The sequence below is a fragment of the Aphidius gifuensis genome, linkage group LG4 (genome assembly GCF_014905175.1).
Source record: "Aphidius gifuensis isolate YNYX2018 linkage group LG4, ASM1490517v1, whole genome shotgun sequence".
Lineage (NCBI taxonomy): Eukaryota > Metazoa > Arthropoda > Insecta > Hymenoptera > Braconidae > Aphidius > Aphidius gifuensis.
Genome location: NC_057791.1, coordinates 20,435,781 through 20,448,339, shown reverse-complemented (window position 1 = coordinate 20,448,339; position 12,559 = coordinate 20,435,781). Strand labels below are relative to the sequence as shown.

The following is a 12,559-nucleotide window of genomic DNA, read 5'->3' as shown; positions in this document are numbered from 1 at the left end:
ATATATATACCACAATTTTAAACATTGATAAATTATTTAAAATTATGTAATGAAAAAAAAAATTTTTGCTGAATAATATAAACCCTGTTTTTAAATATTTTGTTTTTAATTTTTCCTAAGAAAATGCATTAGTAAATTTTAAAATACAGAGGCAAGTTTCAGCTATTCCCAAAAAAAATTTCACCCTGGGCCAAGCATTATTTTTTGCTCCATAATAAAATCAAGATACAACGATTAAAATAAATAAAATATTTTCTGTTTTAAAGCCTTGATAACCTGTCGAGTAAAGAAGATAACTCAGAGATTGTAAATCTTGAGTAAATCTCAAGGGTATTTTGCAAAATAAGACATATATCTGTAGCCTTCATATAGCTCATTCCTTCACCAACTGATAAATCAGCTCTAGCATGTCTATGTCATTTCTCTATTTACCAAAACGAAATACATAAAAGCAAAATATCAAGATTAAACGAAAAAATATATAACTTTAAAAAAGCAGTGCATTAATGCTTAAAAAAATATTTAAAAAATAAAAAGACATCTTAATTCTTTAGATGATGATTGAATAATTAGAAATTCATTCATGTATACTTAAGCATTGTTTAATTTGTAAGTAAACATCTGCTTTAATTAATTTCAACAAAGTCCAACCAAGACAAGTTTATCAGCATATTGCACCTGATCAAGTACATATTCAACAAACTTGGATTAAATAAACATCAGGGTTACAATATTGATATTTTAATTTACATTTTCCTTGAGTATATTATTATTACTTTTTTTAATTTTTTGAGTGTATGTATTTATGTACACACGGCCATCATCATGAGTCTTGTTTTAAAATATTTATAATGATTGAAATACCAGGTCAATATGCATACACACACTCTATGGATGAATGAATGCAAAAGTCACATTGCAATGAAGGAAATTGAATACGAGATAACGCACACATGGTTAAAAATAAAAATATAAAACAGAGACGAATAGAAATGATATGTATAAAAAAAAAAAAAAAAAATAAGTCATCACCCACGTCATTGAATTGTACATCCGGTGCAATTTTGTAATGTAAAGTCTACATGGACTGTCATAGCAAACTCATCTTTTGAATGAAGATGAAATTTTTTATTGATATGGATCTGGACACAATAAACAAGGCAAAAAAAAAGAGCAATTAAAAAAATAAATTTAAAAAGGATATATACTGTTTTTTAAAAAAGAAAAATAATTTTTTATTTCACAAATAAAATTGTTGATAAATTGAATAATAATATAAAATGGTAAATTTACGTTGGTAAATTGATCGATTTTAATTATGGTTAATTGAATTTAATCAAGAAAAATAGTATATGTATATTTTGAATTGTCGCAACGATGCATATATACAATGACCACAGTTGGTTGGTTCAAACTCGTGACACATGGATGACGAGGAGATTTGTATTTATAAATAAATTCAACGACAGTTCCACACACAATGATAAATTTTTTTTTTTTTATATTTTTTTCAATGAAAAAAAAATAAAAATCAACGTGGACTGTCAATATCCTATACAATACGCAATGAGAATCGTGTCAATTTTATTCATTGGAAAATAGAAAATAGATTGAAGAATAATATCATTTTCTATTTTATTTAAATATTGTTTTTATATCTGAATTTTGTCAGCAGCAGATCAACAATGTATTTTTTTTTAAAGCAATTTTAGTATTACAATTTAATTAAAATATAAATATATCCTCTTTAATTGTGTCGAATCTATTAAAGGGTCTTTTATGTTTCACAAGAAAAATATAATTTTTTTTTTATTAATTAACAAGAAACTACGTTGTAAATAAATTTATTAATGTTTCATTTAAAAACTTTTATATTTTAAATGAAAATAAATATCAACTATTAAATGTAGATCAACAGTTTAATTATCCAAATATTTTTTTGTTTGAATTAAGTAATTTTAGCTTGATTTGAAATAGTACATCTTTATTTATTTTCTTTTTTTTGTTGCTTAAAAGTTTGGCGACATCGTAAAATAAGTAGATAAACCTTTAGTAGAAACTAGACCACCCGCATCTGGTCGGCACATGTTTACTCGCTATTTGGTTTTTTTTTTTTTCAAAAAGCACAAGGTAAAAAATATTGAGGTTTAACAGAACTATTTTTTATTTTTTTTATTTTAAATATCAACCTCAAAAAAAAAACCAATGCAACTGACTAAAAACTTGGTCGTTTAATTTTCGTTTACATTTTAAAAAAAAAAAAAAAAAAACCAGATAGTAGGTATTATCATTTTTGTTGGGATATTAAAAATAGCTATTTACTGATAATTATCTTTTTTTAAAAAAAAAAAAAAAACTTTGAATATTAGTCATAAATACATGATTCATTTATTCAATGAAAAATAAATTTTTTAATTATGAATAAACTCTCATAAGGCATCACATTTGCATGAACTTAATATTCAATTTATCAAGTGAATAGATGAATAGAAAATTAGATCTTACGTGTCCAATCTTCACCAAGTGTGTGTCACAATGTAAATGCCAATGGTTAGAATACAAGGTACCAAGCACGAAGTAGAATTTTCACTGGTAAACGTCAACTCGAGGGTGATTCATCCTTTTGTCATTGCACGTTTCTCTCAGTTGAATTACTCTTATATAATTTTACTAGACTTTTAAAAACCAAAACTGACACAATGCCTTTTTATTCACGTTACTTATTTTAATTATTATTATTATTTCATTAACGTAACAAAATTATAATATTTTCATGAAACACACACAAAAAAAAAAAATGCTTCATTATTTATATATCATAAAAACTTTAGTTAATTTTAATGATTCTTTTGTGATAATATAATACCTTTTAAAAAAAAAATTGATAATTTTTTATGATAACAAAAATACGTTGAGACAGGTTGATTTATAAATGAAAATTAATTTCTCATTACTTTTTAATTAATAATAAAAAAAAAAAAGTAAAACAATGAAATATTAAATTTCATCATTTAAAAAAATTTGTATTATACTAAATGTCAATTAATTAAAGACAGAAAAAAACGAATAAAATAAATTTATAGTAATTTAAAAAGTTTATCAGCCAAGCAACAATAATAATAATAATCAAGTTCAATGCCACAATAGTATATATATAAAAAGAGCAGGCATTATTGTTATTCATTTTTTTTATCTCTTTTTAATTTATTTATACATTATGAGCAAGTTTGATTGTGTTTAAAATGGTTGAGTTTTATATATACAAATAAAAAAAAAAAGCATGTATGATACACATGGATAAGACCCAAGAAAGCGGGACTAGACGGCCTCGTGTTTTCCCCCCTTTTAAAAAACCCCCCTCGACTGGCCATTCTGACCCTGGTACATACCAACTTCTATACTCTCAAATAAACCAACACAAGATACCCAAGATTTGGATGCTGCATGTATACATATATGTGTTATTTTTTTTTCCATTTATTTTTTATTTTTTTGTGTGACCCTTCTTTAACCACCGACACAGCTAAAGTTATAACCCAACCATAATTCTTTTTGCACCAACCAATACATTCTGAGGTTTACTTCACAACCGCTAACTCTTATTCTTTTTAAACTCAAAAAAACTCCATTATAAAAATGCAGTTTGTTTCACGTTGAATAATAATAATTGTAATAATATAAAACACGCACTCTCGGCTGTAATATATATTATTTTTTTTTTAATTTCATTTAAACAATTGCATGAAAATTGCCACAAGAACTGAGCTGAGTTTATTATTTAAGTTTGTTTGTTGTTATTATTTTAGTTGAGTGTAAAATAAACAATACAAATTTTTTTTTAATTTTAGAAAAAATTCATTAATATTTGATAAATATAAAATTTTATAAAATATTATTTTTCGTGGAAGAAATTCAAGTATTAATAAATCAAGAGGATAAATTACTTCCAAGTATCCTTGACAATTTTAAGTAATATTAAAAAAAAAAAAAAAGAATTTATATATATATTTCACTTGAAAAAATATATTTTTTTAATAAAGTTATTTTTTAAAATTATTAGTTTTTTTAAAAAACAAATTTTTTAGTTTAAAAAAATTTACTTGTTTTATGTTCTTTTAAGAACGAAATAAAAACTTTATTTAAATTATTATTATTTTTTTTTTCTCTGAGAACATTGAATAATCATTACAGCATGTTAAATGCGTGGCGTCATGCAATGAACGAATAAATAAGTGGAAAAATACGAAAAAAAAAATAATATAAAATAATAATAATAAAAAAAAAAATTGACTGTGAATTAGCCTGGTAAAATTGCGTGAGTAAAGTCAAAATGAAGTTAGATGAAACGGAGCAGAGTTTGAGCATAAAAAAATGTAAAAAAAAAAAATAAATAAAAAGGACAAAAAAGAGCAGTGAATATAGCAACTTGTAGGAATAATATAAAAGATGGCATTCGTTATTCGTACAAGGAGGATAGACGCTGCCATAAAATCCAAGGAAGAAAAAAAGGAGATGAAAAAAAAAAAAAAAGAAAATACACTTACTGCCGTAGAAGGCGGTCCACCTCGGGGAGCGTGGTGACTCCAGAGGGTCCAAGGACATTAAAATTTTCCACACACGTACAAATACTTGGCCATTGAGTCCACTATAAAATAATTTTGCTAAATCCACTGCAATACTTCCATAAATTCATGACAATATTTCTTCTAAACAAACACTAATGAATTTTTAATCACATGACACTCCAATAAACACACCACTATCCTTAACTTTTTCACAATAATTTTTTTTTTGATCAACAATTAACACAATTGAGTTTCACTAATATTCACAACTATTAACTTTTATAAATTACTAACACTATTGATAATTTATTATTTGATTTTACTCTTTTTTTTTTTAGCAAACTTTGAGGAAAAAAAAAATGGCGGGTTAACAAAAAACAATTGACATTAATTGTTGTTTCATTATTTAACGTATTTTTTGTTTATTGTTACACTTTTATTGTTATATCCAGTAGTCTTATCACATGATTATTTATTAATTAAATATTTTAAAATAAACGAGATATATATTTTTATTATATACTTTGATGTATTTATTTGTCAAAACCGGTCAGACGCGTGCAAGGTATTCCAGCAAACTGAGCGCGCGAAGACACACAACCGGTGGATCAACGTTTGCTTGAAAAAGGTGGCGCCTCTACAGGATATTTTTTATACTCATACACCAAGAAAACGTCATCATTTTTTTTGTTGAGATTGTTGGATCGAGAAAACGCGTCTTTTGTTGTGTTATATATTTTATCTCTTTTTATTTTTTCTTATTACATTATTTTTCCTTGAACGATCAACCGACGACGACGACGACCACTTGCTCGTCTGCCTCAGCTTGATATCTCTTGGCTAGCAGTGTGTTGCTTTTATCTATTGTTTCTTTTTTTTTATATTATTAATTTTTTTTTTTTACTTTCATATAAAGATTTGCTTGATATTTTTTTTTATTCTTGATTGCAGAAATGAACGAGACACGACAGGAGATATTTTTTTTTGTTTTGTGTGATGATTGCCCACTGTTTTCCAACATGTTTCAACTGCACTGGGATCAATAAAATTATTTATTATTGTTGATAATAATAGTTATAAATTTAATAAAAATGTGAGTATTTATAATTTATTTTTTTTTGGGTTGAATTGAATTGTGAAAATGACACATCAACCGCCATCTTAATTAGTCAATTGTTTTTTTTTTATTATTTTTGTGTACAGTGAAATTTTGGCAAATTTATTAATTTATTTATTTATTGACATAAAAATAATGCAAATATTTAAAAAGCCAATAAATCTATTAAATAATTATAACTTTTTAGATTTTTCTTTTTAAATTATTTGTCAATTTTTAAGAATGTCAATGTGTCATTGATATTTTTATTTTTATTTGTTGATAAACATGACATAATGACGACATAATAATAATAATTATTATTAACAAATAATATATAAAACAGGTAAATAGAATATTTAAGAGGCTAATTAAATTATTTTGTTTATTCAAATAAAAATAAATATTCAATAATGCAATTTCATTTGGATTTGTTATTTTGTATTGAATGCCACGTACTACTAAACTGCCTGATAATTTGATAATATAATTTATATTTTCATTTAATAGAATATGCATTGAGGTTTATTTGTGTATATTTTGTTCAAATTTATTTATGTTAAACTCACGTGTATATTTTTTATTTTATTTCTGAGTATTTACATTTAATATTCACATTGAGATTTTAAAATTTGGGTTATCTATTTTTTTTTTATTTGTCATATCTCATTAGTCAATAATTTTATCATTCATAGTTATATATAAAATTCAAAAATAAAAATCATTTATAAAATTAACATGAGCTTAACTAAAAGTAAAAAAAAATATAATATTTATAAATTAATTATTGGAAAATTGATTTTAATTAATTTTCAATATTTTCTAGTTTAAAATAAAAGGCGAATAAAGATGTGAGCAGTTTCAACAAAAACCCCAAGTGTCAATAATACTGACATAAAAAATCTGACACTTGTGTGGCTCATCGAACATGAAATCAATTAACCATCAGGCTCATCAACACATCCAGATGGCTGTGGATGCTCATGACTGTCAAACTCCAATTATCGGTGAGTATTTAAAAGTAAAAATTAAAAATCATATATGATTATAAATAATTTACAATTAACATTTTATTAAACAATATTGATTTCATTTTTTAAATCAATTTTCAATATTGTTTTCTATAAATTTTAAGTACCTCATACAATACATACTGCACAAATAAATATAAAAAAAAGGTAAAACGTCTTTAAGATGACTTAAATTCAAGAATTGCATCAGTGAACACGCAAACCATTCGATACTTTTGTTTTGACTTTATCTATTTTCTTTTCTGTTCATACCCTCTTCTATTTCGTCTCAATGACAGGGTTGAAACTTTTGTGGCGAGTTCAGAGGAAAGTCTTTCGAGTGAAACCAATTCCACGGTTTTGCGCTCTCCATTTCGTCGTTCTTTTTATATATACATGTATATATTCAACAATTCACTCCCCTGTCTTTCACCCCTTTTTTTATTATTTTTATTCTTTTTGTTTTTTATTCACTGTAAGCTCAATCTTCGATCGATCGACTTATTTTCTTTTCTCCCTATTTCACCTTGACTTAAGGAGGCCAACAGTTTCTTGATAAATTTCAATGACTTTGAATACTCGTTTGTATGCAATAAATATTTTTGTCTCATGTTTAAGTCATTTTTTACAAGTTTTTATATTCAATATTTTTTTTTTTTTTTCTGCTCTATATGACTTGTGAACCTAAAAACACCATGTTTTTATATTTAGCATAATTTATTTATTTTACTTTTATTAAAATTTATTTCAATATAACTATATAAGTACATATTTTTTATATTGGTGTATTTTTTTTTAATGGTTTTACTGACCGTATATTGTTTGAAATAGCCATTCACGTATAATAAGGCCAATTCATTCGAGAAACCCCCAATGAACTGATTTTTTTTTTTTTTTTTGAATAAAAAAGTTCGATCAAAACCAGTGCTGAAAAAATAATGAGGCTGCACGAAGAAATTATTTTTTTTTTTCTATTTTTTCTTTTTCACGTGCACGAAAGTATAGCAATTTAATAGTAAATTATATATGCAATGCATGACACTGCTATTTTACACTTGTACTATTTTATGGGTGTTATAAAAATAATATATAAAAAAAATTTGCAAAATGAGAAATTTATAATGAATAGAATAAATGAAAATTTCAAAAGTCTAGTGACTGGATATTCGATGAGTTAAAATGTCTATTGTCTAAATCTTCCTAGAGATTTTTTTTTTTTTTAAATTTTTCTCTCTGAAAGCATATGCGAGCAACAAAAGCTCAAAAGTTAATGGATTACTTGGACAATAGAGACTGGCCAACAGTTGACAGAATCGGCGCAATGAGTTAATTTCTTTTTTTATTTTTCAATTTTCTTTTTATTGTGACAATGAGGTGAGAGAGAATTGAATGATCAAAAAAAAAAAAAAAGAAACATTTTTTGTAGATAAACTGAAGAAAGTTCATTTTATATATAGTTAACTTTGGTAGATGCACATTTTCATTCGATCAATGCAAAAGAGTCATCTAGAAAATCTTTAGCTATTTTTTTTACAAAGTTCAATCGTCTTATTTTTTACTTTTTATTATTATTATTATTATTTGTATAAATTAGAATTAAATTGATCGATCGATATTCCATAGTTTTAAGTGACTTTTCAGTAACTTTAAATAATGCAAGTTAAAAGTTTTCTCATCCAAACATTTTAATCGCTTTCAAATATATTTTAAATATTTTTTTTTCATTTAAAAATTATTAACTGTTCTGAATAACCATTCTTTTTTTAAATTAAATAATTTATTTAATTGGCAATGATTATAATGGATAAATGTCAAATGAATTATAAACATACTGGAAATTATGTATTTTTATATTATGTATTAATATTTTATTAGACTCTTGATAATTCAATTAAATTTTAAATCTAGTTATTAGTATTTTGCTATCACTTGTTCGTTAATAAGTATATTCATCCAAATACTATTTTGTAAAAAAGTTTGTCAAGACTTTTGTATATAAATAAAGCTTCTCTCGAAACATACACAATTTTATACTGAGAAATAAATTACCCCAAGCTTTTTAATAAAATTTTCTGCTGGTGGTGTTGAAACTATCCACAGACTGGCTATTTTTCAGGCCTGATGATGTAAAAGTAAATCGAAGTATAAAGTTTGTGTCTATAAAACTAAAACTAAAGTTAAAAAAAAAAAAAAAAATCAAAGCTATATCAGAAGAAAGTTTTCGATTTCATTCGCTTTTATTATTACAATATTGAAGTATAAAAAAAAATATACATTTTTTTTTTAAACTCGCTGAGCTGTTGAAAATTTAAAAAATTTAAAAATAAAATTGAGTTGATTTGGGTCAAATGAAGTCTCAAAGTAACGTGTATGATGATAGATAATTTTTTTTTATTTATTTTAATTTAACAAAACTATGACAAAAATGCAATTACATGAGAGAATGTTGATTATGCAAAATGTGTATATAGAGTTGAACTTGGACCAACAATGTCAAAGAAATTTGAATGGGTAAATTCACTCAAAAATAATGTTGATAAAACTACCCCGTTTTTGTTGATAATATTATTTAAAAAGTAAATATTATATCAAAAACAAAAAGAACAAACTTTCTAATTTAATAAATTGTTTATTTTTTTTTTTTAATATTTTTTTTTGATATACTATTTTGGTCCAATATTTTTTTTTTTGCAATAGATATGTACCAGGTTGAATTATACTTGTGAAATTAAATTTTACATGAATAAATAAATACTTGGTACAACCGATAAAATAACCAATAAAAAGTTAAAATTGAAAATAAATAAAAATATAAAATAAAGTAAATAAAAACGTAAATATTCAACTCGTGCAAAATTAAAAATACAAATTAATTTATTGTATCAATGAATATTATTAAATGAACTTCCAGATAATAATATTAAATTCACGATGATGCTGCAAGCTTTATAATTATTTCGTAAAATTATATCTAGAAATATATTGGTTTATATTATTATCTTGATGTGTATACATGTATACAGATTTGAAATTATTTGTTGAAAGCTAGAAGCATAAAATTTGTCTTATTTTATGTATATAAAATATCTTGAAAATTTCGTGTACGTGAAGTAAGTTTAATGAAGTGTCGAATGCGCATATTCATAGAATTTTAATGAGAATATTACAAACTATATTTCACAAATCATCTCAATTTCATTACTATTCTCTGTAAATTGTCACGTCTTGACTTATTTAGATTTAAATTTATCTGTGAAATAAACTGTTGTAGAGTTCTGCAAATGATATAGAATTACGAAAAACTAAAAAAAAAAATACTATATTGCCTCTGGGCTCTTGGCAAAAATTTTCACTACTTCAATTTTTTTTCCCATTTTTTTTTTTATGTTTTATTTCAACCATAAAACAATTTTATTCATCGTTTTAAAAGTACCTGTACTGGTAAAAATAAATCATAAATATTTCATATTTTTATTTTTTTATAAATAATAAATTTTTTTTATAGAATGTTGCTTTCGTATATAGGCTATGTAATATTTATTTTATCTCTGCTTACACTTTATTTTAAATCAATGTTTTGTTTAATTGATTTACATGGTAACGAGTTTTTTTATGATTTTATTTTTTGTAAATTGTTTCATACATTAATAGAGAAATAAAATTTTTGGTTTTTTAATTTTATTTAAATATAATTATGAGCAAAAAGGCACTGCGATAGGTTGTTAAATATTTCAATTTATAATTTTAATGAACCTTTAGTAACATTGGTAACTAAATCTATTAGTAAATTTTAATTGAATGAAAATGAATTTCAAAGTAAATTAAAAATAAATGAGAAAAAATAATTTCATTAAATAATACAAAAATAGATTGTCAAAATTTATTTTTTAATTGTTGATTAATTATTATTGATCATTTAAAATTGTTGAGTATAATTTGAAAAAAAAATAATAATTTAATATTTACCGACAGATGAAATCATAGTTAGTATTCTTACTGATTGGTGGCGTAGTAGTCGTTTTCTATTTTCGAGAATGACCTCTTGTGAAAAAAAACTTCAGTGGAAAAAAAAAAATTACGTCATTATTTTGTTACCGCGCAAACGAAAATTTTTTTTTATAAAATTGAGCAGTTTTATCGAGCAAATTAATCATCATTCTATAGTTAATTGCATTGTTTATTCATTGTTAATCTACTAAATGAAAAATTATTGCTATGTGTTAAGTTTTTTATGAGAAAATCACATATTTTTAGTGACGGTCAAACAGAGTCAACAACATCGACGAACTTTGGAGTAGCCAAATAAAAAGATAGATAATATCATTACTTTGTTTTTTTATTAAAAAATTAATAGATCATAACACAAAAATTGTTGAACAATAAATAAAAATTAAATAACGTCGAGAAACAAAAAATTGAGATTCAGAAGTTAGAACTGTTGTCATTTGACAAATTTTACTAAAATTTGTTATTAAAAAGTGAGTAAAACATAAAAAAATATTGGAATGATAATCTGAACCAAAAAAAAAAGTAAAATTAATTAATTTACAATATTTCAATAATCAATATCAATATTTATATTTTTAAATTTTCCAAATGTATATTGTTGCTACCAATTTTCCACTTGAAAATGTATTAATGATTTTTATTATTTTTCATTGTTAACAGATATAAAAAATTATGGCCAGAAATTAATTGGGACATACAGCTGACAAGTGACTAAAGTCTTCTTACTATATTAAACGAAGAATAGTGGTGAGTATATTTATTCTCATGGTTTATATTTTCTACTCAGAGAAACCATTTATTAAAATATTTATGTTCAAACAGTTTCAGGTATCATTAGATATTTCGAAGTTGATCAGGACTAAACACCAAGAATGATTGGCTGAATAGCATTTGCAGACAATTTACTAAACAAATACTGTAAAAAATAATAATAAAGAGTATATTAAAAAAAGGTAGGTTTCTCTTCGACAAATTTAATTCATATATTAAATTAATTTAACCAGAATTAATTTATGCAAATGTAATTAAGTATATCCCATAATAAATATCAACATAATTAAACAACGAAAAAATAGAAAAATGAAGAATCAGTTTTAAATTGTTACTATTATTTAACGTTATTTTTGAAGCAGAGTAAATTGTCAAGCGATGTGTTACATTAAATCAGTGCTTGAAAGTTAAATGAGTAGTAGAAAATTAATTAACTTAGTTAAAAACAATTGATAATAACAGCAGGACAATGAAAAGTCTTTTTAAATATACAATATAATATCTGATATTTTAATAAAATTGAGCCAGGATAAATTTAAACTCTGATATAGATGGAACCAGCTGCTACGAACATTGGTGGTAAACACATTTAATCTAGAAATGTATTTTATCATGTACAATGTGGTAACGTAGTAGACTGTTGTTGATGATTTTATTTAGCGATCGGTGAGATGAATCAAGCTTAGCAAATATATTCAACTATCAATTATAAAACTGGATCATAATTAATAATTGAACAGTTAAAAACAAGCGAAATTAAATTGACTTTTCTATGACCCTATACTTGATTTAGATATATAGATAAATAAATAAAATAAACTAGTAATAATCAAACAATTTATCATCGTTCCTTCAAATAAATTATAAACCATAATTAAAAAACAAATGTTACATATGTATTTCAATAATTTGTATATTTTTTTGTATTTTAGATCATTGGATGATGCATTTGAAGGCTTTGCTTGATGACTGCTTGCTGAGACCTCTACTTGCTGTAAAAGGTAAGAGGCCTTCTGGTCACTGATTTAACTACTCCGCATGTATTCGTTGAAGGTACATGATAAATTTTGTATTTATTTTCGTAACCATTTGGCTCAATTTGATCGTTA

At 24.1% G+C, this 12,559-nt stretch overlaps 1 protein-coding gene and 1 long non-coding RNA gene across 2 annotated transcripts in view; one reads left to right on the top strand and one right to left on the bottom strand.

Moving 5' to 3' along the window:
• Positions 1–5,145, bottom strand: part of LOC122855561 (amphoterin-induced protein 2-like) — a 75,059-nt gene extending 69,914 nt beyond the window's left edge. The window contains exon 1 of the mRNA XM_044157032.1: positions 4,545–5,145. The gene's annotated coding sequence lies outside the window, so the exon portion shown is untranslated. The remainder of the gene's footprint in view (positions 1–4,544) is intronic.
• Positions 5,146–5,278: 133 nt separating this feature from the next.
• LOC122855560 lies at positions 5,279–12,431 on the top strand. Its single transcript, XR_006374077.1, has 6 exons — positions 5,279–5,411; positions 5,517–5,658; positions 6,488–6,668; positions 11,340–11,426; positions 11,502–11,632; positions 12,383–12,431. It is a non-coding gene; the product is annotated as an uncharacterized LOC122855560 (long non-coding RNA).
• Positions 12,432–12,559: the final 128 nt, after the last annotated feature.